Here is a 27588-nt window from a genome sequence, read left to right as displayed (position 1 = left end):
CAAACGTAGGTCCAAACAGATAAGCTCCTTAAAAATAAAGATAAAAAAAAGTAAATATTGAAAGCAGCAAAAGAAAAAATAGACATAACATATAGGGTAACAAGAATAAAAATGATAGCAAACATCTCATCAGAAACTAAGCAAAACAGAAGACAAGAGAGTGGGATCTTTCAAGGACTGGGAGAAGAGAAAAATTCCTATAGACCTAGGATGTCATACCTAATTAAGAATATCTTTTTTTTTTTTTAATAATGGCAAAATAAAGACTTTCAAACTCAAGAAAGTATAATTTATTGCCAGAAAAACTTTTTAAAATTTCTTCAGGTAAAAGAAAATTGATAATTGATTTAAATTTATATCTATACAAAGAAATAAAGATAATCAGAAATTACAAAGCTTTTTATTTACTAATAAACTTACGTTTTTACTGAAAAAAATAATGACAATATGTTGTGGGATTTATAATTGATATACAGATAAAATTTTGCAGCAGTAAAATATAGACAGGCAAATAGATCAATGAAACAGAACAGTCTACAAATAGACTCATGTATGAAGACAATTGATTTGCCAGAAGAGTGCTTACACAATTCAAAGGGGGAAAATAAAGTCATCAACAAACAGTAGTAAAAAAATAACTTCTGCCCTCACCGGTTTTGCTCAGTGGTTGGAGCATCAGCCTGCAGACTGGAAGGTCCCAGGTTTGATTCCAGTCAAGAGCATGTACCTTGTATGGGATGTGCAGGAGGCAGCTGGTCCATGTTTCTCTCTCATTGATTTTTCTAACTCTCTATCTCTCTCCCTACCTCTCTGTAAAAAATCAATAAAATATATTTTAAAAAATAACTTTGACTCCTATTTCACATCATATATAACTGAATCATAGATATAGATATAAATGCTTGAACTATAAAGCTTCTGGAGGTTTTTATGATTATGAATAGTAGAATATTTCCTATACAAAATTTTAAAAGGCCTATTATAAAATAAAAAATGTATGTATTTGGGCTTCTTATAAAGCAGACTTTCTGCTCAGTGAAAAACACCTGATAAGAAAATGAAAATGCAAGTTTCACAGTTGTAGAAAATAATTGATGTACATATATGACAGAAAACTTGTATATAAAATACTTGTATATAAAAGACTTGTATATAAAATACATAGACACCTACAATTTTTTTTTGACAGGGAGTGTTAATGAGAGTGTTTATAACTTTCTACCAAGACTGGTCAGAAGCTTAGGGGTTTGCAAGTTACAATCTAAATTACCATATATTATTGAAATTATATGGATTTATTTATTTTTTAGTTATTCTACTAAGTAATAGAGTTGTGTTCTGGTCTCCAGCAGAACTTGTAACTATGTTTAGTGTGATCTTAAAAAATATCTATCTACCTATCTGTTTATAATTTTTTGTAGCAAAAATTTGTTGTTTTAATGAACAGGAATACTCTGTGGTTGAAAAAATATTGTAGCCCTGGTAATATGATGTCCTCAATTTAAATAAAAAAATAGTCACATTCTCTAATTTAATAAGGTTATCTCATTATAAGCAAGGCTCTGGATTCTAAGATAATAAGCTTAATGTTAGATTTTCATTAGTGAATGAATTAGTCCTATCAAAGTTAATTCTGTATTGCTTGCTATTAAAATCTTAAGTTTATCTGTTTACGAAGCTTTATGTGGGGTACCTTTGAAAGAAAGAGTCACTTAAAATGAGAACATGAACTGTGAGGACAAAGAACATGTTAAATGCTATGGTACTTAGCAGCATGAGCTTTGTGGCTAGTCACGTCTGTGCAAATTCCCTTATTCACATTCACTTGTTGCTACTGAGCAAGTTGCCACAGACCCTTGAAGTAGCTGCAATTCCTTTCTCCCCAGGTAATCTCATAAGTCATAGAAAGCTCTTCTTCCTAAATAGTCATTACTCATTAGATTTGAAGCTCATGTCATCCAACAATACCATCAGTTTCTTGTTAATGAATATTAAAATTGAAAATTCCCTCTCTCTCTCTCTCTCTCTCTCTCTCTCTCTCTCTCTCTCTCTCTCTCTCTCTCTCTCTCTCAGCAATCTTGCAATGTTATTTCCTCTACATATACATAAAATAGGGCACTGAAGGTGGGAAATAACAAGCAATGTGATAGGAAAGTGGCATATGAAAAATGTGCTGATTTAATTGTGGCAGAGGTTGTCAAAAAGAGTTTTAAAATGCCATTCTGAAGGACTCTGAAGAGCAAAATGTAAAGGTAAATTAGTTACTTTCTTTATTCTATACAACAACTCAATGTAATATTATCATTTGGGGAGATTAAATGACTCATTAAGCTAATAATTGGTAGCAGTAAAAAATTAAAGACAGCTCTAACTCCAAATCCTGATTTTAAAATCTGAAGTGCTCTCACAAAAGGAGCAGGGTAGGGGTAAGGGGGAGAGATCAATCAAAGGACTTATATGCAAGCATATAAGCCTAACCAATGGACTTAGACACCAGGCGGTGAGGGTATGGGTGAGGAGTGGGGGGATATTGGGGGAATAAGGACACATTTGTAATACCTTAATCAATAAAGAAAAAAGAAATGTGTGGTGGGAAAGGAGCAGGTAAAAAGACCACTTTAAGATGCATTGCATTTACAAGATAAGCAGCAAAATAAAAGGAACAACAAAAGGAGAAAGATGAGACAAAAGAGATTATCTTATCATTGCACAACTCTTAAAATTATAAAGGATTTAACAGGTACATTTTTTAATAAATCATAGAAAATAGTATTTAAGAATTACATTTCATAAATTCAGGGTAAAGCAGCAAAACTTGGAAAATACAAAGCAAACATGAGAGAAAATGGCATAATAAATTATTCTATTGATAAAATTAGGAATTTTACTCGGTTCCATTAACAATTGGGCAATGTCCTTTAGGAAGAAGACAGAAATATCAACAAACAAGGCTTTTTGTTTATTTTTATTATCATGTAGCATTGTAACATGAGTTAAAGTTCTCATACGAAAGTGCATTTAAAGTGGATATGACAGATATGTGGTACTTATATGTGGGATGGAAGATGGGCTATAAAATTAAGGTCCATGAAATTGGTAAAAATCTAAGTGAGATCACTTGAGACTTTGCTAACAGCCTAAATTTCCTGGGAATAATAATGAAGTAGCTTAAAGTCCTAGGTAAGAGCATGAGCTTTAGAATCAGACTGGTCCATGAAAATCCTCATTCTACCATTAAAACATTTTTAAAATATTTTTTTATTGATTTCAGAAAGGAAGGAAGAGGGAGAGAAAGATAGAAACATCAATGATGAGAGGGAATCATCAGTCGGCTGCCTCCTGCACAGTCCACACAGGGGATCTGCACACCCTACACAGGGGATGGAGTCTGCAACCAGAGCATGAGCATGTCCCTGACTAGCAACCCAACTGTGACCACTTGGCTCATAAGTCGATGCTCAATCACAAAGCCAAGTCAGCTGAGCCTCACTCTACTATTTTTTAAACTAAGTCATAGCTACCAGTGTACCAAATCCCCGAGTCTTTTCCTTCATCTACAGACTTGGGCTGGTAATCACAGCATCCACATCATAAAGTTGATGTGCATATGGAGTAAGATAATATATGTGAAATATGTGACTTCACATTTGGTGTCTGATGAGCAATCAGCAGATTATAGTGAGAGAGAAACAATTGGGGGTAAGGGTTGACTTGGCAGAACCACCTCTTACCACCTCCGGATGTTCATTCAAGAAGTGGAGCTACAGTAAAATCATAATTTACAGTGAAGAGGCTGATTATGGTCTATGATAATTATCATTTGAGTTTGAAAGGAAAAGGAGGATAGGCTTCCAGGCTATTGTTCCCTTATTTGCAATACCTACATTCAGCCATTCTGTATTCTGGAGTCTCTCATATGCTCTCTCTTTCTCACTCACATACAAACTCACCTCTAATAGATCTATTTAGCTTACACGTCAACGATTTTTGCACATATTCTTGGACTCTGAAATTTATCTAGCATTTATTGAACATATATGTATTGGAGGTTTCCTTCTTGACAGGCATTATACTAGACTCTGCAGAACAAAACATATAGGAGCTTTTAATCTAGAGAAAAAAATTAAAAATGTAATATGTGAAGTAGCTATATAGTTAGGAAGACAAATAATTGTGGGATAGGGTTGTTCTTACTGACTGGTCTGAGGAAATTCAATTATGGTCAAATATGGAATTATGGAAAGCTGAGATTGGCTTTTTTTGTAGTGTTGGGTTAAGTTAGCTTTGAACATTCAGTTTGGGTTTAAATTAGGGTTATGGTGAGGGTTTGATTTTGAGTTAGAGTTAGAATTAGAGTTAAGGTTTAGGGTTAGTGTCAGTGTTGAGCTTATAATTAGCATTAGGGTTAGAGTTAATGTGAGAATTAATTTGAGGTTAAGTTTTGAGTTTAAATTACAATTAGGTTAGAGATGGGCTTTTAATCACATGCACAAAAGCATTTTAAAAGATCTACAAGAGTGAGAAAAGAATAAAAAAAAGACCTTCGGGGAAATTTGAGAGAAAAGAAGCAAGGCAATCCTGAAAATGTGATAATAAACTCAGTTCCTCTGCATGCAAATTCCTGGTTTCAGTCCCTCGTGGGGTCTAGCTACATTTCCTGACTATGAATCATTTCATTGTTTTACCCTTTGTGATTAAGCTGGGAATAGATTATTTGCAACCAAATGTTACATGAATATATAATGACATTCACATAGTGAAATAAGAGTTTTCAATTCGATGTGCACTTCATGGAAGTGCATACTGAGGTTCATGAAAATATATTAGGAAAGGAATATGAATGACATTTTCCGTTATTCAGATCTTTTCTCTTTTAGTCCTTCTTTAGTAAACTTGAATCTTGGATCCTCCCTTCCCTTAAGATGTTCTCCTCTCTACCAGTACTCCCCTAGACACACACACACACACACACACACACACATACACACACCAGCGTGCACACATGTACACACATGCGTAGGAGGTTTCCTGGGCTCATTCAAATGGATCCATTGTGGGAATACAGCATCAAATTTTCCTACATTTCCGGAAACTTCTGAATCATAAGATGACTATGATTTTTTATTAATCAAGGACATTTTTCATAAAAGGATAAACTTAAGAAAATGTCCTTCCTTACTATATTCTGAGAGAATTTGAGTACAATTACATAAAATTAGGAAAGAGTAACAATAAACTGATATAGGATGTCTCCAGCTTGTAGATAGAAAAGGAAGAAGAGAAGGAACAAATGTGATTGCTTTGCCACTTTCTCTAGACTTGGTTACTTGAGTTTTGGTTTCTCAGTTATCCTTCAACAGGAAAATAAATGTAGGAAACTAACTACTACCACTTAATATCCTATATAATAAAAGGTCAATATGCAAATCGACTGAACAGTAGAATGATTGGTCTCCATGATGCACACTGACCACCAGGGGGCAGATGCTCAATGCAGGGCGAGTGCCGCACAGCTAGAAGCCAAGCTCACTGCTGGGGAGTGCAGCAGTGGTGGCCGGAACCTCTTCTATCTCCACAGCAGCACTAAAGATGTCCGACTGCAGCCCTAAGCCTTCTGTTGGACATCCCCTGATGGATCCCGGACTGCAAGAGGGGCCCCCCCAAGTGCATAAATTTCATGTACCAGGCCTGTAGTTATATATATGTGTGTGTTTGTACACATATGTACTTTATGCAATTTATGTATATTGACTTTATATTAAATATATACACTAAAATTTTTGGACAGAGGATGATTTCTATTTTGTCAGCTTCATTGAAGTATAATTGACAAATAAAATTTGTATGCATTTAAAGTATGCAACTTGATATTTTAATACATGTGCACATTGTGAAATGATAACCACAATTAAGCTATAAACACTATACATACTACGTATCATATATACTACACACATTATATACCATTTGTGTAATAGTATATATGTATTCATATATGCTATATTACATATATTACTACCACACATAATATATAATATGTATTACAAATACTATGTACTATATATGATGTGCTTTGTATATAAATAAAGCATCAGATTTCCCGAAGTTACTCATCTGGCATAACTGAAACATTGTGCATGTTGACCAACATCTTTCTGTCTTCCCCTGTTCTAAGTCTTCGGCAACTTGCATTCTACTCTCTGCTTCTGTTAATTTAACTATTGTAGATTATACATGTAAAACATTTTTATATAACTATGAAGTATTTTAATAAATAGAGTATTATTTAATTTTCAACTTAGTATTTCCATAACTTTCAGAGAGTATATTAGTTTCTGATGACATTTTTTTAAATCTAGAAATTAAGAACAGATGAGAAATACCCCTACCCTGCATATTAAAATTCTAGGAATTTAAAAAAAATTCAATAATTCTCAAGAGAGAAAAAAAAATTAAAATTTGACCTATAAAGTATCCAGAAATAAATGGCAATGATAATGCATCATTTAAAACTTACGGAAGTCAGTCAATGTTTTACCAATTGAAAACATATTTTCTTTAATTTATTATAGGAGAAGAGAATAAAAACAAAGTACTACACAAGATGCTTAAAAGTAAAACAAATAAACATACAGGAAATATGAGACTAATTTATAATAAAGGCAAAATTAATGAAAAAGACAACATGGGCTTGGTAAATATATGCAAGTTCATTTATTTGAAACTGTGAATACAAAAAGTTAAGATAAAATGTAAACACTTTATGAAGGCTAATTAAGAAACGCCTACAATTTATGAAAATATATTCACACTTTTAATGTGTGATATTCTACAATATAATACAGTGTACACCCATGTATACTTATACACACACTCATCTATACTTATATGCTAAATAGTTATATTATGATTGTAATTAGCTAGTTAATATTAATAAAAGAAAGCAAAGGGGAGGCCAGACATTATAAGCATGGTCATCTGAGCAGTTTTACTAGGAAGCTGCAGTTTCACACTCCCCAGGCAGGGAACAACTGGTCCATTCCTTGAGATTACTGGGGGATAGGGTCTAACAAAGGGATAGGTGGGCACATGAGAAGGGGTGATGCCAGCCTGTCAGTCTGGCAGTGAAGGGGGTAAACCCCTTGAAATGTTGGAAAGTTAAATCCCTAAAGAGTTCTCTCTCTCTTGCTTGCTCTTTCTCTCTCTTGCTCTGTGGCCCGCACTCACCAAGGCACTCATATGTTCTCTCCCATTTGTCCTGTGGCCTTAAGCAGACACATGGTCCATCGCCATGCAAACCATGGATACTCCACATGCAGGCAATTGGAATGGGCTGGAATTTAACATGGAGCAGAAATTCGGGCCAGTGGCCTTAATTCTGGTCCTAAGGAAGACAAGACTGGACTTTCTCTAGGATGGGGGAAGGCCTGTTAACATGAGATTGCCAGGAAAAGCTCAGTAACATGTGTATCGGTGAAGAGAGGTTCATGTCCCCACCTGTTGCTCATGGGAGTTGGCTTCTTAAGATATCATAAGAAAATGCATTTTCTGAGACTTAAATGAGTGGATGAAATATTGTACAAAGCTTTACTTCTGTGGAATTAAACCCCTGAGTTTTGAAAGTCCCATTTCCCTCAGTTCCCCGCAAGGAGTAAGTCCCATTTTGTTGTTAGCAGGGCTAACATCAGAACCAGTGTCCAGAGCTTCCATTCCATGTCTGCACAGCCCAGTACAGCATCAGGCTACCTTAATTTGTGTTTCCCATTGCAGCCCATTCAGCCATTGCATGTGGGGTCTGCATGGCTACATGGCTATGAAAAGAACACAGGCAGAAACAAAACCAAAGGAACCAGAGAGCTGAGAGAGTCAGGAGCCAAGAGCAAAGAGCCAAGGACCAAGAGAGTGTGTGCTTCTTTTTAAGGGGATTATGTATTCCCAAATTTCACTGGGTTGGAGTGGCCTTGCCTATTTTGGCCAATGAGCTCTGTTTCCAGGTTTGACTGACAGGCATCTTTCATAGTCATCACAACTCACTGTACACATAGTCACCTCCTCTTTGTTGAGCTCCCTTCCCCTGGTGATCTGTGGGAAATGGGCCGGTGGTTCCTTGGGGAGAGGGAGCTGGGTGGTGAAACTGCCCAACTGACATGCCTATAATGCGTGGTCTTCCTTTTGCTCCTTTTCTGTTATTAATAACCAGCTAATTACAAAGGTATCACAAGTAACAAGACTATAGCTGTTATGCAAATCTAAACGCTTTCCTTCCCCATTAGTAAGTTTCTAGAGATTTAGTCATATTTTTTCTTCCTGGCATAGAGAGGGCAACATCTATATAAATGGAGATTTCTCTTACAAATGTCAATGTATCTTATGAAAGGGTAGCTTCTACTTGATTTGCAGAGCCTCCCCTCTGCCCCCTGTTTCTTAAAAATAACCAGCTCTTAGCCAAAGGCATATTTTGAAGTTGCAAACTTTGCTGTTCTTCAATTTTAGCAATAGCAAAGTAATTAACATTTTATGTGTATATCTTCTGTGTACCTCGCACTTATAAATGCAAGTTCCGCTCTCTCTGTGTCTCTGAAAGTAGAAGATTAATTAATTATAAATATTTGTGCCAATTTAGGTGTATTCAGTAAAGAAAACATATTTCCCATCCAAAAAGAGCATATTCATGAGATTTAAATAACTTAAGAAGTTTTTATATAGTATGGATAGTAATGAGGATGTTCAAGAGAATTTCGTTGATTTGTATAGTTACTATAAAAATGAACTTCAATCTATGTGGAAATATAGAAGAATTTTTTGGTTTCTCCAGAGAAATATGAAGGTTTATGAGTGAGTTACTTTTATGTCTCCTTACTCAAAGAAAAGTAAGAAATTCTTGGATAAACAAAAAATAGGTAAAGTCTAGAAGTAAGGAGAAGCCTCAATGCTGATAAGCTATTGAAAAACAAAATTGGCCCTAATGGTTTGGCTCAGAGGATAGAACATCAGCCCACAGAATGAAGGGTCCTAGATTAGATCCAGGTCAAGGGCAAGTACTTCCACTGCAAGCTCCATCCCTGGCTCTGGTTGGAACTTGTGTGGGAGGCAACCAAAGGTCTCTCTCACATGGATGTTTCTCTTTTTCTGTCTTTCCCCCTCCCTTATACTCTCTCTAAAAATCAATGGGAAAATATCCTAGGGGTGAAGATTATCAAATAAATAAATATTTTTGTTTTTAAAGAAAAGGAAAGAAAAACAAAGTTGTGTCCCCTAAGTTAATTCATAACATGACTGGCCTAGCACCACAAAAAATATCATATGATGAGACAGAAAGAAAGCTATCTATAAATTATACTACAGTTCTTTAGTTTGATAAGATTATAGGTGCTACACTATAACCCAACTGAGGTGAATGAAATGGTTCTTTGTTCCTGACCTCGACAGCTGAGCTAATGATAGCAAAAGGAGAATATTTCTGAAAGTGCAATAGAGTTATATTCTCAGGGGACCTACGAGGCTTCAAGACGGCATTAAATTATAAGTCTTAAAATAGAATATGGTTTTGGTTTTGCTAAACCAAGTAAGGAGATTTCTGTGAATTAATCAACACCTCTTGTCATATCTATGCAAATGAAATTGGTCAAATAAAGCATACAGATACTTGACAGCCAGGGACCAAGGGAATAAAGCTAACACATTATCCTGCCAAATTAGCAATAAGCATGAACAGCATGCCCTTTGGTGGGAACTGAGTGGTTTATCTCTTTTCACCCCAAGATAAACCCAAAATATCAGAGCTTTTATTTTAGTTCCCAAATTAAGTTAATCCCTAGCTTTTTTTCCTATAAATTATTGATTACCTAAGGAAAACAATTTTATCACTGACTTTTTAAATTCTGGAATCTGTAGGTATATCACATAGCCTCCTTTATAAATAGAATAATCATGAGACTTTTCCCCCCCAGATCTTAATAATAAACTAAATGGTAAAACTGTGGTTTCCCTCCTTGGAATGCCACTTGTGCTTTCCACAAGAGTTTTGAAGATATTTATTACTCAGTCCCTCTGAGTTTGACATACTTGCATTTCTGGTAAATACATTTCTATTTTTTAAATTATTTTGTCCCAGAATCATACAAAGCTAATAAAAATTCTGGAAATGAAGTTGAGAACGTGGCTCAGAAATAACTGCTGAAGCCCAAAGTGTCTTGACCCACACGTGAAAAGAACAGAACAGCTGCAAGAAGGACCCTGACTTACAGAAAGAAGCCAAGGCTACACAAAACCCACAGGCCGGTCCAACAGAATTAGAACAATCACAGCCAAGTAGCCCAGATTCCTCATTGCAGCCCTGTCCATCCTTCGCCATAGACATGACGCTCTTCTGGCCTAAATCTAGCTCAACTTGTGTTTTTCCCTTAAAACTAAGAGAACCCAGACTTATAAAAACAATATGGTATATCCATAAGTTTGTGAAAGGTTCAGAGTGAGGGAAGCAGTTTCAGGGAAGTCGAAAGAAGCTAATTTGACCTTGTGTCATAAGCTGGAACAAGAAAACAACTTAAACCAATTTGACCAAGGACTGTTGCTAAAGCCTCACATATGAATACTATTGAAGTAGAGGCTTTACATCTGATTTGTTCAAGATTCATTTTCATTTGCACATTCAGTATGACTACTGACAAGCAGCCAAATTCTTTTCCAGAGAGGTTGCACCAGTAGGTATCAATGAGTTCCTTTCCTCAGAAGGCAATGAATAGCTGAAACCAGTTTGGCTCAGCCTACAGACTGATAGGTCCCAGGTTCGATTCCAGTCAAGGGCATGTACTTTGGTTGTGGGGGGCACATCCCCAGTAGGGAGTATGCAAGAGGCAGCTGATCAATGATTCTCTCTCATCAATATTTCTAACTCTCTATCTCTCTCCCTCTCTGTAAAAAGTCAATAAAATATATATTTTTTAAAAAGGCAATAAATAGTTAAGTGTTCAATATTTGTTCAAAATGATTATTTTAATAATTTAAAGGCACCATTGGCTATAAGTTCAGATCAGATATTTTTGACTCAAATATAGTTACCAGCCATATGTCCTTTGTCAATTGTCCTTAGTACTCTTCATATACCAATTCCCTCAGTTGAGAAGTAAAACTATAGTAGTACCTATACTATAGAGTTGTGGAGGAAAAAAGGAAGAGAATTACTCAGTGTATATGAACAAAAAAGTGAGAGGGAATGAGGAGGAAAAATGATAAGAGAACAGAAAATGTATTCGAGAGACAATTAAAATGTATAATAAATAAGTAGAAAGGATTTAAATAAAAACTGATAGTATAATTTTTATGAACATCCAAACTTAAAGGTTTGGATGAGGGGCTCTGAGGTTTTAGTGCACATTCATAACACAAGAATATGTGATATAAAGTCAAATTCCAAGAGGTTACTGCCAGAACTTCTAATTTAATGTGTGTTTCTAACACCAGTAGAACCTCAAGTGATTCAATGGATAGAAATAGGAATGCTATGTAAAGAGTCTGAGTAGCTGAACTTTAGATATTATTATTTCTACTTGATGGTGCCTTATAAATAGAAACAAGTGCTGAAAGTTTTATTTCTGGATTCTTTATTCTGTCCCATTGCACCATTCGTCTATGTTGCACAAAATATTACACTGTCCTTATGTGATTTGTTGGGTAATGCTTTCATATCTATTGGTATAAAAATCACAGCCCTGTTTTTTTTTTCTATTGACTTTTTATGACAATGTGCATTTCAATAGAAAATTTAGAATCAGCTTGCCAATATCTATAAAAATCTACTGAGAGTCTGATAACTATTACACAGTAACTATAAATCACCTTGGAAAAATTGATATCTTTGCATTAGTAAGTTTTCTAATCAATAAAACTAGTACTTAAGAAATCTATAATTAAATTATGTAAATTCAACAGTAATTTATCAATAATATTGAATATAACACTATAAATAAATTCAACTATATTTTTCTATGTAAGAAAATTAAATATGCATTTTATAACAATTATTATGATTTGAAGTGTTTTTTAAATTTTATCACCAAGTCAATCAAACTTTCTCAATTACTTAGTTTGCACTGTAAGCATTTATTTTTATTGAACTACTAGAGGCCCAGTGCATGAAATTCATGCACAGGGCCTGATGGTGGGGTGTCCCTCAGCCCATCCTGAACCCTCTCCAATCTGGGACCCCTTGAGGGATGTCTGACTGTCCGGTGGGATCAAGCCTAAATGGGCAGTTGGACATCCCTCTCACAATCCAGGACTGCTGGCTCCCAACTACTCACATGCCTGCCTTCCTGATTGCCTCTAATCGCTTCTGCCTACCAGACTGATTACCCCCTAATCACTCCTATGACAGTCTGATTGATGTCTAACTCCTCCCCTGCCTGCCTGTTTGCTCCCAACTTCCCTCCTCTGCTGGTCTGGTCAGCCCTAACTGCCCTCCCCTGTAGGGTTGATTGCCTCCAACTGCCCTTTCTTGCAGGTCTGGTCCCTCTCAACTGCCCTCACTTACAGGCCTGTTCCCTCACAACTGCCCTCCCCTGCTGGCCATCTATGGTGGCCATCTTGTGTCCACATGGGGGCAGCTATTGTGTGTTAGAATGATGGTCAATCTGTATATTACTCTTTTATTAGATAGGATAGAGGCATTGTGCATGGGTGGTGACCAGCTGGTTTTCCCTGAAGGATGTCCCGGATCAGGTTGTCCTTTGGGGTGTGGGGTAGCCTAAGCAAGAGGCCTGTGGTGGTTTGCAGTCGCCCCTGGGAACCCAAGTGAAGGCCCTGGCATCTGGAATTTATTTACCTTCTACAATTGAAACTTTGTACCTGAAGCGGAGCCAAGCCTCCAGCTCACTCCATGGCTGTAGCCATTTCTGTTTGGATTTGTTTACCTTCTATAATTTAAACTTTGTAGCCTTGAGTGGAGGCTTAGGTCGGCTAGGGCAGGCCAGGCGGAAAGCTTGGCTTCTTCCATTGCCTGGGAAACCTAAGCCTCCCTCCTGCTCTCTGTGGCCATAGCCATCTTGGTTGGGTTTATTTGCATACTTGCTCTGATTGGCTGGTGGGCATATCTTGTAGGTGTGGCTGGTAGGTGTAGTGGAATAATGGTTAATTTGTGTATTACTCTTTTATTAGGTAGGAGGTACGGTATTTCTGAATATATATATATATATATATATATATATATGATAAAATTAAATAATGGAGAAAAAGATATAATAAGTAGGAATAAAGAACACTTTCTCTAAAATTTTGAAAAATCGCAATGCTGAATATTTTTAAATCTTCATGATTTTTTTTAAGTTTTAAATGTTTCTAATAAGTCAGTCAATGTTAAATCAGTTGTATATATTAAAGCCTGTTATTCCATAAATTTCTATATGCATGTATACTTGTGTAATGACACATTCTACTGCAAAATTATTTTTAACAATAATTTTAAGTTGATTTTTTTGCATTCATATATGCGTGCACACAGGCACACATATAGGCAAAAGAATTTTCTATATACCTTCATAAATGAATCAATATCTTAGTTAAAATAATAAAAATGATCTCTTTAACCAAATAACTTGTATGCATATATGCTATGGACACAGACAATAGGGTGGTGAAAGCCTAGGACAGAAAACCAGGACGGACTAGAAGGGGTGACTGGGGGATAAAGGGAGGCGTATGCAATAATTTCAACAATAAAAATTTTTAGAGGGAGGGTGGGGATAAAAGGGAGAGATCAACCAAAGGACTTGTGTGCCTACATATGAGCCTAACCAGTGATCAAGGACAATAGGGGGTGGGGGCATGAGTGGGGAGGGGTGGGGGATTGAAATGGGGGTTGAGGACAAATATGTGATACCTTAATCAATAAAGAAATTTTAAAAAAAGATTTTTTAAAAAAAGAAAAAAGAAAAAAGAAGACCAAATATATAAAACTATCAATTAAACATTTTGCATCTGAATATACAAAAATTGTAATCCAAAAAGCAATAAGAAAAACAACACTTTAGATCTTGATGCTATCAGGAAGACACACAAATGCCAAAATATTTTTTAAATAATATTGATGGATAACCTTCACACTTTTGCAGAGTTAAATAAATTGTACGTCTCTAATAGCTTAAAATATAAATTCTGGACTATGCTGGTCAGACACAGAAATGAAACAAAATGAAATGGAAAAAAAAATAAGTGCGTATATGTGTGTGTGTGTGTGTGTGTGTGTGTGTGTGTGTGTGTATGAGTGTGTTTTCCTATTTGCATATGCACGTGGTAGGCTTTCTAGAACACTGTTGAATATTAAATATGCAAATATGGAAACAGTAGCAAAGAAGTCTTAATTGTGTTTGCATGGTTTTTAAAATTATTTGTAAAATGATATTAGGTTGTATCTAAATGTAAAAATTAGAAAATATAAAATAAAATATGGTGTTTAGATGTTATATCTTTGCTCTTACATAATGGGAATATAATGAAGGTAATCATATAAAATGAGATTAGATTTGTTGAGTTAAGAAAAGAATTTTTTTTAAATATATTTTTATTGATTTTTTTACAGAGAGGAAGGGAGAGAGATAGAGAGCTAGAAACATCTATGAGAGAGAAACATTGACCAGCTGCCTCTTGCACACCCCCTACCAGGGATGTGCCAGCAACCAAGGTACATGCCCTTGACTGGAATCGAACCCGGGACCTTTCAGTCCACAGACCGAGGCTCTACCACTGAGCCAAACCGGTTTCGGCTAAAAAAAGATTTTTTTTTCATATCTATTATTTTATTTTTAATTTTAAAAAAATTTAAAGGTATGGATCTCTCTCTTTTTCTTCTTCTATCATTATTGATTAAGGTATTACATGTGTCTTTATCTCCCCACTGACCCTCCACCCCTCTACCCATGCTCTCACTGCCCTGGTGTCTACATCCATTGGTTAAGCTTATATGCACGCATACAATTCCTTTAGTTGATTTCTCCCCACAAACCCCCATCTTCCCCTACCTTCCCTCTGAAGTTTGAAGTTGCACTAGGTGCTGTATTGGTAAATATATTGCTTCAGCATATGTCTGAGATTTTGCTGCCTGTGGATTCCTCTATTATTTTTATGGTTTCCTGTCTTATGTTTAAATCTTTTATCCATTTTGAGTTTATTTTTGTATATGGTGTAAGTTGGTGGTCTAGTTTCATATTTTGCATGTACCTGTCCAATTTTCCCAACACTATTTATTGAAGAGACTGTATTGACTCTGTTGTATGTTCTTGCCTCCTTTGTCAAATATTAATTGAGCATAGTGGTTTGGGTTGATTTTGGGGTTCTCTATTCAATGCCATTAGTCTATATGTCTGTTCTTGTGCCAGTACCAGACAGTTTTGAGAACAGTGGCTTTGTAATACAGCTTGATGTCTGGTATTGAGATCCCTCCAGCTTTGTTCTTCTTTCTCAGGAATGCTGCAGCTATTCCGGATCTTCATTTATTCTAGATAAATTTTTGGATAGTTCATTATAGGTCTGTGAAATATGCTGTTTCATTCTAATGGGAAGTGCATTGCATCTATAGATTGCTTTGGATAGTATGGGCATTTTAATGATGTTGATTCTACCAATCCATGAATACGGTATGTTCTTCCATCTGTTTATGTCTTCCTCTATCTCTTTTATCAGTGTCCTGCAGTTTCCTGAGTACAGGTCTTTTACCTCCTTAGTTAAATTTATTCCTAGGTTATCTTAATTTTTTGGTGTGGTAGTAAATGAGATTTCTTTTTTTTTAATCTCCCTTTCTGTAAGCTCACTATTGGTGTATAAAAATGCCATAGATTTCTTGGCGCTAATTTTGTATCCTGCTATATTGTGGAATTCATTAACTAATAATTTTTATGGATTTTTTAGGGTTTTCTATGTACAGTATCATCACCTGTGAATAATAATGATTTTACGTCTTCTTTTCCAATTGGGATACCTTTTGTTAGGTTTTTCTAAATGAGATCAGGGACATAGTATATGAATTTGTTATTATAAAAATTGTAAGAAATGTTCCGCTCTGTCTTGTAAGCAGGTGCCAAGGCATGACGCTTTCTCATTACGTGTTGCCTGACAGGACTACCCAACATACTATTCCCATTTGCAGTGGTGCCACCCATCCCTGAGAGACTTTGTCCATCATTTGTAAAGGGAAATGGTGGTTTTCTCTGACATCTCTTGCACCCAGGTGGGCAGGCAGTCTGGCGACAGGACAGCAGTGACTGACATTACTCAGAAGTCGCTGCTGACAAGCATTGGTTGATCAATAAAAGCAGTCTTTGACACCGATGACAGGTTATCCTGCACTGATTGTCAGGTGGTGAGTGATAGGCTACATCTACCACTCTTGCTTTGTATGCATCATCCTGTGGCTCCGTTTCTGGTCTAGACTGATTTTTGACTCTCATTACAGGTTTCTTGCCTTATTCCAAGTGGGGAAAAACAGCATTTTACTCTCACTTTATGCACACATTAACACTTGGGATTTGATTCTTATTACCTGACTTAATAAGCTTTTCAAAGGTCTTCCAGAAGCTGAGGCTTGCAATAATATGTACTGATTTCTAAATAAACGTATCTAGCTGGCTCTTTCTGCCAGCATCAGGGTGATACCTGCAAGTGCGCTGTAGTTAACCTTGTAACTGTTCCTTGGAGCCCATAAGAGCTATTTCAGGGGTGGTATTATGATATTAATATATTATAATACTTCCTATTCTACTTTGACTCCCTTTGATTTATGTCCTAAATGCCCCATGACACCTATGAGAGGTTCTTTGCCACTCTCTCTGTTCATTGCCTCTGCAGGACTCTCCAGATACACAGGAGGTAACTCTAAATATCACTTTTCTTGAGGACTGAACTTTCTTCCCCAAACTGAGATCTGTGTTATCAGTGTGATGGATTAACTGTTCTCCCTGATGACTGCTACCCCTAGTACTCGGTGATCACATGAGCACAGGTGTAGAATCGTTTGCATGGCAACATCTCCCTTCATTCTCTGCTTGCAGACTCTTTCTTTTTTTTTTCAAGGGTTTGTGAATTTCTTAGGCATCAAGTTTTAGTTACATACATGTCTTTGTCAGAATTTCCTTTCTTACCCTAACTGGTTTGGCTCAGTGGATAGAATATCGGCCTGTGGACTGAAGGGTTGACTCTGGTCAAGGGCATGTACCTTGGTTGCAGGCATATCCCCAGTAGAAGGCGTGCATGATGCAGCTGATAGGTGTTTCTCTCTCATCGATGTTTCTAACTCTATATCCCTCTCTGTAAAAAAATCAATAAAATATAGATGAAAAAAAAATTACCTTTCCCTACACAGGGCTTGGGCTTTGCTATGGAGCCATGTTTACTGGGTCAAGTCTTTTTTCAGTTCTTGTCAAGGATGATCTAGTGAGCCCATATGGAAACAAATCAATAGGAGGAGCTCTGAATTAGCTAGTTAATTATGCTGAGGTATATTTGACAGGATTTTCTGCTAATTGGGATCCTGTTTTTACTTAGCATCTTAAAATATTATTTTCTATTTATTAACTAGTATTGCTACAGGAAAGTGAAATATCTACCAAAAAATGCAAACCCATGTCTCATAAATAATTAGTAACTGTGATTGAACATGTGCTAAAGAATAGAAAACACTAGCTCTATGTGGCAAGATAGTTGCAGGTTAATGAATAAATGAAATAATATATATTAAGCTCTAATATTTATTTTAAGTTACTAGTAAAACATGAGGTATGGCTGTTAATAAATATTATTATATGTCAATATTATTAGTACTCTTATTAACAATACCTATACTAATAATCATAGCTAACATTTAATGCTCATTTTCAATGCCAAATTTAATTCCAACTACCTTACATACACTAACTTATCATTTGTCTAAATATCTCTAGGTCTGAATATCACATACTGTTATATACTATGTTAGAGATACAGAGTTAGATTTTGAGGTTTTCTAAGTATTGCACAATAGTTATAAAATGGCAAGTGTCCTTTCATAGAAGATAATATAAATTTTTAAAATAACTACCAGCCAAAATAACAATTAAAATGCAAATTAAAAGTAACTTATCTTCAATCCATCCACAATACTTTCAAATTTAAAATACAAAATTTTATCATAGTAGTTGTTTGTGGAATTAGAATTATCCTCAGATAATGTAGACATGTAGATGATGGCAACTATTTGGGGCTATATATAAAAATTTAATTTGTAGAATTTTATCTCTATTTGGACAATGTCCAAATATTATATTACACGTGATAATCCTATGTAATAAAATAGTAATATGCAAATTAACCAACTCTCTGCTTCACCCACAAACCATGCCCACCAGCCATGTTCACCAGCCAATCAGGAGCAAATATGCAAATAAACCCAACCAAGATGGTTACTGCCACAGAGAGCAGGAGGGAGGCGTGGGTTTCCCAGGAAATGGAGGAAGCCAAACTTTCTGCCTGCCCTGGCCGGCCTAAGCCTCCACTCAAGGCTACAAAGTTTCAATGATAGAATATACATAAATCCAAACAGAAATGGCGGGAATCATGGAGCTGGAAAGAGCAGGAGGCTAGAGTTGCCCCTGGTGATGGAGGAAGCCAACCTTTGCACACACCGTGGAAGGCCCAGGCCTTGTCTTAAGGCTACAAAGTTTCAATTATAGAAGATACATAATTGCAACAGAAATGGCTGCTGCCATGGAGCAAGCAGAAAGCTTGGCTCCACTCCAGGCTACAAAGTTTCAATTGTGGAAGATAAAAAAAACCCAGATACCAGGGCCTCTGCTTGGGTCACCAGTGAGCCTGGCCAGCCTGCAAAACACCACAAGCCCCTCGCCAAAGCCACCTCATGCCCCAAGGGGAACCCCCATCCTGATCCAGGACATCCTTCAGGCCAAACCAGCTGGCCCCCACCTCTGCACCAGGCCTCTATCCTATCTAATAAAAGAGTAATATGCAGATTGACCATCACTCCAACGCACAACATGGCTGCCCCCAAGTGGTCAAAGATCCTGTTCCTATGTAGACACAAGATGGCCACCACAAAGTGGCCAGCAGAGGAGGGTAGTTGGGAGGGACCAGGCCTACAAAGGAGGGCAGTTGTAGGTCATCAGGCCAGCTGTGGAAGGCATTTGGGAGGGACCAGACCTGCAAGGGAGGGCAATTGAGGTGATCAAGCCTGCAGGGGAGGGCAGTTAGGGGTGACCAGGCCGGCAGAGGAGGGCAGTTAGGGATGACCAGGCCTGCAGAGAAGGGCAGTTAGGGGCAAACAGGCTGGCAGGGGAGCATTTAGGCATCAATCAGGCTGGCAAGGGAGTAGTTAGGGGGTGAACAGGCTGGCAGGCAGAAGTGGTTAGGGGCAATCAGAAAGGCAGGTAGGCGAGCAGTTGGGAGCTAACAGTCCTGGATTGTGAGAGGGATGTCTGGGCAGTCAGACATCCCTTGAGGGGTGCTAGATTGGAGAGGGTGTAGGCTGGGCTGAGGGACACACACCTGCACTGTGCACGAATTTCGTGCACCTGGCCTTTAGTGTAGGATGTAAAAAGCTAAGTGACTGTGCAACTGGGCTGTACATATGATATGCATTGACCAAGGGGGCAAATGCTCAACACAGGAGCTGCCTAGTTGTGGTGACTTGGCAGTAGCAGTTCTTGGATGTAGCACCCTAGAACCAGAGAGGTTAATTTCCTCTTATTGTGCATGAACCCATACACCAGGCCACTAGTCATTATAAAATGATGCCTCCTTGACCATGTATTACATATTTTATGTTATCTTTGGGTCATATATTGTATTCTATAGAATTACCTATTATTTTGCCTCAACTGTGCACTGTTTTCATTAATTCCTTGAATGACAATCACAAGTGGTTTCTATCTGGTAAAATGTCATGTTCCCATTATTAAGCTTTTACCTCTAATTCTGATAATCTTACCCCATCATTGAATTACAGGATATAATTCATTACACCTGCCTGATAACTTGACGTTTACAAAATATATTCCTATACACCTCCCAACAAACATTTATAAAAAAAATTGTCATTGAGGTGCTATCTAATGTTTTCTTGCAGATGAGCAAATTGAAGCTCAGAGAGTTTATTACCACCTGAGGACATTGTTACTTTGTATCATGGCTTCATATCAAATTTCTGTATTTCACTGAATTTAAGATGACATTAGTATAATGTCTACCTATACTTCATGCATTAAAAATAAAACATTGCTAATTAAACTGTGAACATATTCATATCGCTTCAACATGCAAATTACTTTGTTTACATGCTGAATGTTTATGACATTTTAAGGGATATTTTAAACAATGAATATCTTTCCATATATACATATATACAGATATATATGTATACATGTAAATAATTTAAATCATAACATTATAAACAAATTTGACCACATGCACAGGAAATGAAAAGAATATTATATTGCTGATTGACAAACTATGGGAAGTTGGAATTAATTACCAGGCAAATCCTCAGATGGTACAATAAAATGTTAAAAAAAAAAAAAAAAAGGCTCTTGTTTTTTTTGGGGGGAAAAAAAAGCAATAGTTTAATTATGATTTCAAATCCAGGTCAAAAATACTTACCGTCTATCTAGTTATTCACAAAAATATGAAAGAAAATATTAAAAAGGCATCGCAGCATGAGATGCTCCTCTGGCTTTTAATCTTCCATAGCATTTACAAATATTTAAACATCTATTATTTGCCAGTATTCTACAATGGACTCCTAGTTCCCATAATTTTTTTTTTCCTGAGAAGGCACATGGGTTATGCCACATCCTTCTTCAAAAACATTGTATGCATTCCAAAAACTACAAAACCATTATTTTTTAAATTTGCCAAATACTTATTTCCATAATATTGTGTAACCGATTGCTTCAGTTTAATCTCAAGCTATTTTTCTGTCTAATTTCCAGGTTGCTGCTAATTTAGCTCAGTTCTCCTGAGCATGTTTTCTAATTGTGAAGGTTGGTATGATTACTTCTGAAGTCTTTACACGTGGAAGCTGAAACTAAACCTCTCAAATCATTTTTAATGATGCAGTAAAATATTCCTGATAGAATTTTCAATGAAAATAAATCAAGGAATAATACTGCCCATTAATGCAGGCTTTACTTGCAGTCAAATAAAAGACAGAAAAAGCAGCCTGAAATGAAATGAAACAAAGTGCTAATAGTTGTAATAGCTGGTTTACACTCTTTTTTTTTTTCTTACATGTGCATTTGCTTTTCTTCAATAAAGAAGCATTAAGTAAAACCATAAAATGAAAATTAAAATGTTTCAGTATAATGGTTTTGAACAAAACTAGGGAAATGGATTAAGATGTGCCACAGGAAAGTGGGAGAAAGCTTTCATTTCACTACCTATTGAAAATAAATTCTCATGTTTGCAGATTCTTAAAGGTGAGAAAGGTTTCAGAGTGTACAACTGAAGAACATGTGTAGTTGACACTGATTTCTCTTGCAATCCCAGCGTCACTTATGTTTTTGCTGTCTGCTGACTTCATTCAATTTTTCTGATTTTCTGTTGTCAGAGGACATCACCAATAGAGGACCTCAGATAACAGTGTTTAAAAGGTGAAAAAAAAGTTATTACAAGTCTGATTATGCCACTTGTATGGTTATAAACTTGAAATAAATCTCATTCTTTCCACAGAATAATGCTGAATTTTATAAGGTTAGCTTCCTTATTCAACCTCCTCATTTCCTTCAGATACATGTTGCTCTCCAAACACATGCAATGTCACACATACAACAGCATGGTCATATTCATGTTCTCATAAATATTTAAATTTCTGGCTGGAATCCTTTCATGTCTTGTTAACATAGAAATATTTTATAATTAATTACAATGTTTTATGTATCGAATATATACCTCAGTACTCAAGTCAGGGCTTAGTTTCCTGCTCTATGTTACCACACACCATTGGATCTAGTCCTATATTGATCTTTTTACATATTATTAAATAGCCTTTTTGAGACTTGTGCCCTCATCTACTTCAGATCTATACTGAAAGAAACATTATCAGTGAAACCTTCCTTGCCATCCCACTTTAAATCTGATTCCAACACCCTAAATTCATTATCTCTCTCCTCTGCTTATTTCTAACTCATATAATTTATCCCCTATTTCTACTAAGTACACATTATTACTTATTGTTCATCTATTATCATCATGTAAATGAAATTATAGGGTGCATTGCCCTTTGAGTTTGATTTCTTTCACTTAGCATGATGTTTTTAAATTTTTTCTGCATTGTTAAGTAAACCAGTAGTGCATTTATTTTATCCATAAGTAGTATTCCATTCTATGGAAATGCCCTATTTGTTATTCATTGACCACTTGAAACATATTTAGGTTATTTCCTGATTTGGGAGATTATATAAAATAGCCACCATAAACCTTTGTATAGAGGTAATTTTATGAAGATAAATTTTCATTTCTTGGCAAAACTTAGGAATGTGGTTGCTGGGCCAGTCGGAAGCCCCAGTCCCTATGGCTGTAGGTTATCACACTTCTACCAGTAAGGATGGTTGACAAGTCCCATCACAATTCAGAAGACTGCTATTTAAGTAAAACTCCTTAGGACTAAGTGGGCAGATGCATAATGGTCTATCTCTCTGGAGTCAAGGAAAAATTGCTGTGGGTTTTCTCTTATCCCCAAAAACGGAGACCCAGCATCTTATTGGGTTCTGTGTATGAGAGTCCGTGTGTGCCTCGGTTGAGCTTTGTATCTGATTATTTACATTGGTTAACCGACCATTCACAATTCTTTGAGTGGGATCCAAACCAACAAGCTATATTGGAAACTGTCAGAGGCAAGCTCTAGCACACTTTCTATGTTTAGAGCCCACATTTTAATAACCTCTTAAAGTTACAATCTCTGTAACTGATGATTGTTGATTTTCAAAGGAAGGTGACTTCAAGCAGAAGTGCCCTTTACCAAAGGTAGTTTTAAGTGCTGAGTCTTTATTTGTGGGTGCAACCTCAGAACAGCGAGAGGAAGGGCACAGGAAACAGAATATCACCAAACTGGATGTTGCTTCAGCACAGACACCACCTCGTCATTTATCCCTGTGGAATAGCGCTGGGACTCACGCGGGCCACTAGAGAGGTGAAGGAGGGGTGATTTGGCTAATCTCCCTCCCATCTTCTCTTACTCACGGGTTAACTTTACTTCCTCTGCAATTCTAGGTTCCATCACTTGGTTCCTTAAGCTCTCCCTGGGGAAGCCAGATACCCTGGCCGACCTGCAGCCTATTGCTTCACGTATCTCTGAAAATGAGCGGAAGAGTCAGCCACCACTTTCGATGGTGACATAATTATGAGCATCAGCAGGAGTCAGTCTCTAGAGAGGTGGCTGGGGAGGAGCCAGCGAAAAAGCAGGCTGAGAGATCTGAGGCAGCACATTAGGAATGTCTGATGCACAGTCCATTACTGTCCTGTTTTTTTTTTTAAAAATATATGTTGTGAATATAAATAAAGAGCAGAGAACACTATAAAAAAGTCAAACATCATCTGAACTCCCTTTTATCACTTAAATTAAAAAAGTCTATGTATCTACTTTCTTCCCATCTACTGAAGTAACTTAAAAGTATCCTGGAAAAGGTATTTCCTCCTCCATGAGAGAAACAGAATAAGAAAATATCTGCCTTCAAATGGGCAAGATGAAATAATTTTGTTGCTTTAGCTAGGCAGCATGAATTGTATTTGAGGATATACACTAAGTGGCCAGATTATTATGCCCACCCCATCAGTAAGTACCCCATTGGGCCACATTTGCCTTCAATACTGGGGCAATTCTTCTTGGCATTGACCTCACAAGATGTTGAAAGGTGATGCAAGGAATCTGACACCATGCCTGATGAATAGCACTGTCCAGTTCTGTGAGATGTGATGGTTGTGGAACCAGCTGCCTGATGGCTCTTTTAACTTCATCCCACAAATGCTCAATTGGATTGAGATATGGAGAATGTGGGGGCCACCTAAGCAAGGTAAAGTCTCCCTCATGTTCTTGAAACCACTCCTGCACAATACAAACATCATGGCATGGTAAATTGTCACCATTGGGATACACCATCAATATGATAGGATGAACTTGATCAGTAATTATACTTAAATATGTTGTGCTATTCAGACATTGTTCCACATGAATTAAAGGTCCCAAATCATTCTAGGAAAACATGCCCCAAACTATAACACTGCCCCCACCAGCTTGAAGGGTTATACTCATGCATGTGGGGTGCATGCTTTCATGCTGTTTCTATGAAATTCTCATCTGCAATCTGCATGATGCCACTGGAAACATGATTCATCAGGCCACAGGATTTTTTTCCAATGCTCAACTGTTCAATCCTTGTGTTATGTGCAAATTGAAAACATTTTGTCTTGGTAACTGCAGATAGAAAAGGTGTCTGAACAGGCCTTCGGCTTCCATATCCCATATGATGCAGTGTACATCTAATTTGCCTATAAACATCAGGTGGTCATAATAATCTGGCAACTCAGTATTTGTGTGTGTGTGTGTGTGTCCACAAATCTATTATAGCCTAAACTAGAAAGAAGCTTATAAGGATACTCTCATTCCTTCAATCCAGTTATGCTTTTAGCCCACTTTATATAACCATCAAAACTGTTCTTGTCAAGTTATTGTGACCTTCACATTGCTAAAGTAAATTGATGACTTATAAACATACTTATTTGATAAAATATCCAAATAATAATTATAGTGATCACTATAATAATAAATAATAATGAAGCCATTAGATCATACCTACCGTGACCATCATTAACTCTACATTCATATGCCCTTGCAAATACTATTAAAAAAAACCATTCATTCTTCCTGCCTTGGTGATGTAAAATAGAATAACTGTGCCTGTATATAAATAACATGTTCTAATCATGTATAAGACTTAACATTCTCTTTAATATATAATGATATTCAAGTGATGTAATGTGGGTGTCACTAAGGTAAAATTGGAAGAATGTAAGAAGAAATAACCACTAACTTATTATCTTGAATTTAAAAAAAAATCATTTCAGAGAGGGAGAAGGAAACAGAGATAGAAGCATCAATGATGAGAGAGAATCATGGATAGGTGACCCCCTGCACATGCCTCACTGGGGATTGAGTCCACAATCCTGACATGTGCCCTCACTGGGAACTGAACTGTGACCTCCTGGATCAAAGGTCAATTGCTCAACCACTGGGCCATGCCAATAGTGGGCTTACTTTAAACTTTTTTAAATTTTAATTACTCTGAAGGATTTCAAAATATAAAATCAAGATTTATCCACATCATTGACTTAGTTTAGTCATATTCTGTTAAAATTATGAATGACCTTACAGTAAATATGTGATATCATTAAAAATTAAAGTCACAACCATGTTATAAATATTTTTGTACAGAACATAGGAAATGTATAGGCCAAAAAATATTTTTACATTTTTTCAAATGCCCAGTATGCCTTGTAAATAGCAACAAAACAACAACAACAAAAAAACCCACAAAACCCCCCAAACTGGAAACAATCTAAATAACCACCCACAGTCTGATGAATAAACAAACTGCTGTATATCTATACATTAGAATACTAGGCAGTCACTGAGGAATGAACATTTGACATATGCTCCAACATAAATGAACTACAAAATATTTATTATAAGTGAGAGAAAGCAGGAAAAAAGAGTACACTCTGTAGGATTCTATTGATATAAAATTCTGGTAACAGAAAGTTGATCAGCAGTTCCTGAGGACAAAGAGGTATGAGTTAGGGAACACTTTACTACATGCAGTTTATTATATAGCAACTGAACTTTCATAAAACTTTTATAAGAAGGAACAAAGAGACATTGTTACAAAATTCTCAGCATGCTTCTCGGGTAAGGATGGGCCTCTTTATGCTATAGATTAAAACACCAGCTTTGTTATGGGAAAAGTTGCTTGATATTCTTATGTGAATTGCAGTCCAGGTTTTGTAATTAAAAATGATCCATCCGTGTCTGCCCTCTCCAACACACACTTGACTCTCTTGCTCACATGGGCAAACCACAGGTCTATTGTATTAACTGATTTGAGCTCAGATTTATGTTCCAAGTGACCCCATTAACCAGGTGGAAGTTTTCACCCCGTGAGGATAATGGCATTTGTGACATCACAAATAGAGGCCTTCTTCACAGACCAAAGTACCAGAGAAACTGTTGGTGAAAAGATAATGATTCAAAAAAAGGTGATATGAAATTCTGTAAGGGTTGAATGTCCCCTATAGCTTAATTAATGGGGTCATGCACCCATTTATCCACACTAATTACATTTCCCTTTTCATTTTCTTCTCTCCTATACATGGTAATTGGTAAAGATTACCGAGTGGTAATTGTTAATCAGTCTTTGTGCCCGTTTTCATGTTTAAAAAATAGATTTTCCTTTTAAGTTAAAAGAGAAGGAATATAAGCAATGGCATAATAAAGGTATTATATAATCAATTTCTACTTATCGATGGGTGGGTTAGATCTCCTTTGAATTGTTTTCAGTAAAGTTAATCTTCCCTTTGCATGAAAATAGTTTTAGTATGTGTTCTTATAATGCACTTGTGTAATTTTAGCATAAACATTATGTATTGTATTTTGCCATTACAATTAGTCAAAGATTTTGCATAATTCATTCTATTTGAATTTTGGATTTAAATTTTTTATTTACTAACTTGTTTTGCAAAAACTTATTCTTTAAAAGCATCCTTTATTAGTATTTAATATTTGATAAACTCTATTTGTGAAAGAAATAAGCATCTATCATGATCGTGTTTTGATATTATTCAAAATGCAAGCTGAGTCTAACAAAGTCAGGCGGAAATGTCCACACAATATTATAGTGCTATTTACAGTCAGCCCATAGTAACCGGTTAGTGAACGTTTTTTTTCTCTTTCTCACAAATTTAGAAAAGAATGATAAACTAATGGCTAAATAAAAGCACTCCTCAGAAATGCACACTTCCATTTGTCGCTTCATTCTGAATTCACAGGATCTCAAAATATTTTTTAAAAATTAAAGATCACAATTTACTTTTAGGTTTTTACTCGACAGCAAATTTTCTTGAATTTTTGTCATAGTTATTACTTGTATGTCAGCTCCACATTTTGCCACCTCATTTAGAGAACAGTGTCAGTTTCAGACTATGTATTTCAAGACAGGCTGGATCTATAGAGTAATTTTATTCCTCTCAGCTTCATTTCCCTTAATCAATAAAATAAGAATAATATACCTGTCATAAGACTATTGTAAGGGTCAAATAGAATATATTTTTTAATAATTTCTTACAAATTACCTATTAATTGCTGAATATTTACTTAAAATAGTAACTATTATAATCCTAAATCAACCTACTCATTATTTCCATCACATATGTGGGGAGATAGAGGCTCATAAAGATTAACTATTTGTCTAATGTTTGGCAGGTAGTCAATGTTTCAGCCTGTCCCCAATTTCTCTGTATTTAACTGCTATACTGCTCATGTGCACCCAGACCAACATGGCCTTA

The 27588-nt window shown here is 36.2% G+C and overlaps 1 long non-coding RNA gene across 1 annotated transcript; it reads right to left on the bottom strand.

Annotated features, from left to right (window-relative positions):
- Nucleotides 1-794: 794 nt before the first annotated feature.
- Nucleotides 795-23979, bottom strand: LOC118716744. The gene is made up of 3 exons (XR_004987227.1): nt 23815-23979; nt 10359-10369; nt 795-806 (listed from the first exon to the last, which is right to left on the bottom strand). It is a non-coding gene; the product is annotated as an uncharacterized LOC118716744 (long non-coding RNA).
- Between the last annotated feature and the right edge of the window lie 3609 nt (nt 23980-27588).

The sequence above is a fragment of the Pipistrellus kuhlii genome, unplaced genomic scaffold (assembly GCF_014108245.1).
Source record: "Pipistrellus kuhlii isolate mPipKuh1 unplaced genomic scaffold, mPipKuh1.p scaffold_m20_p_12, whole genome shotgun sequence".
Taxonomy (NCBI): domain Eukaryota; kingdom Metazoa; phylum Chordata; class Mammalia; order Chiroptera; family Vespertilionidae; genus Pipistrellus; species Pipistrellus kuhlii.
Note: the sequence above shows the minus strand (reverse complement) of the source record. Positions and strands in the feature narration are given on the sequence as shown.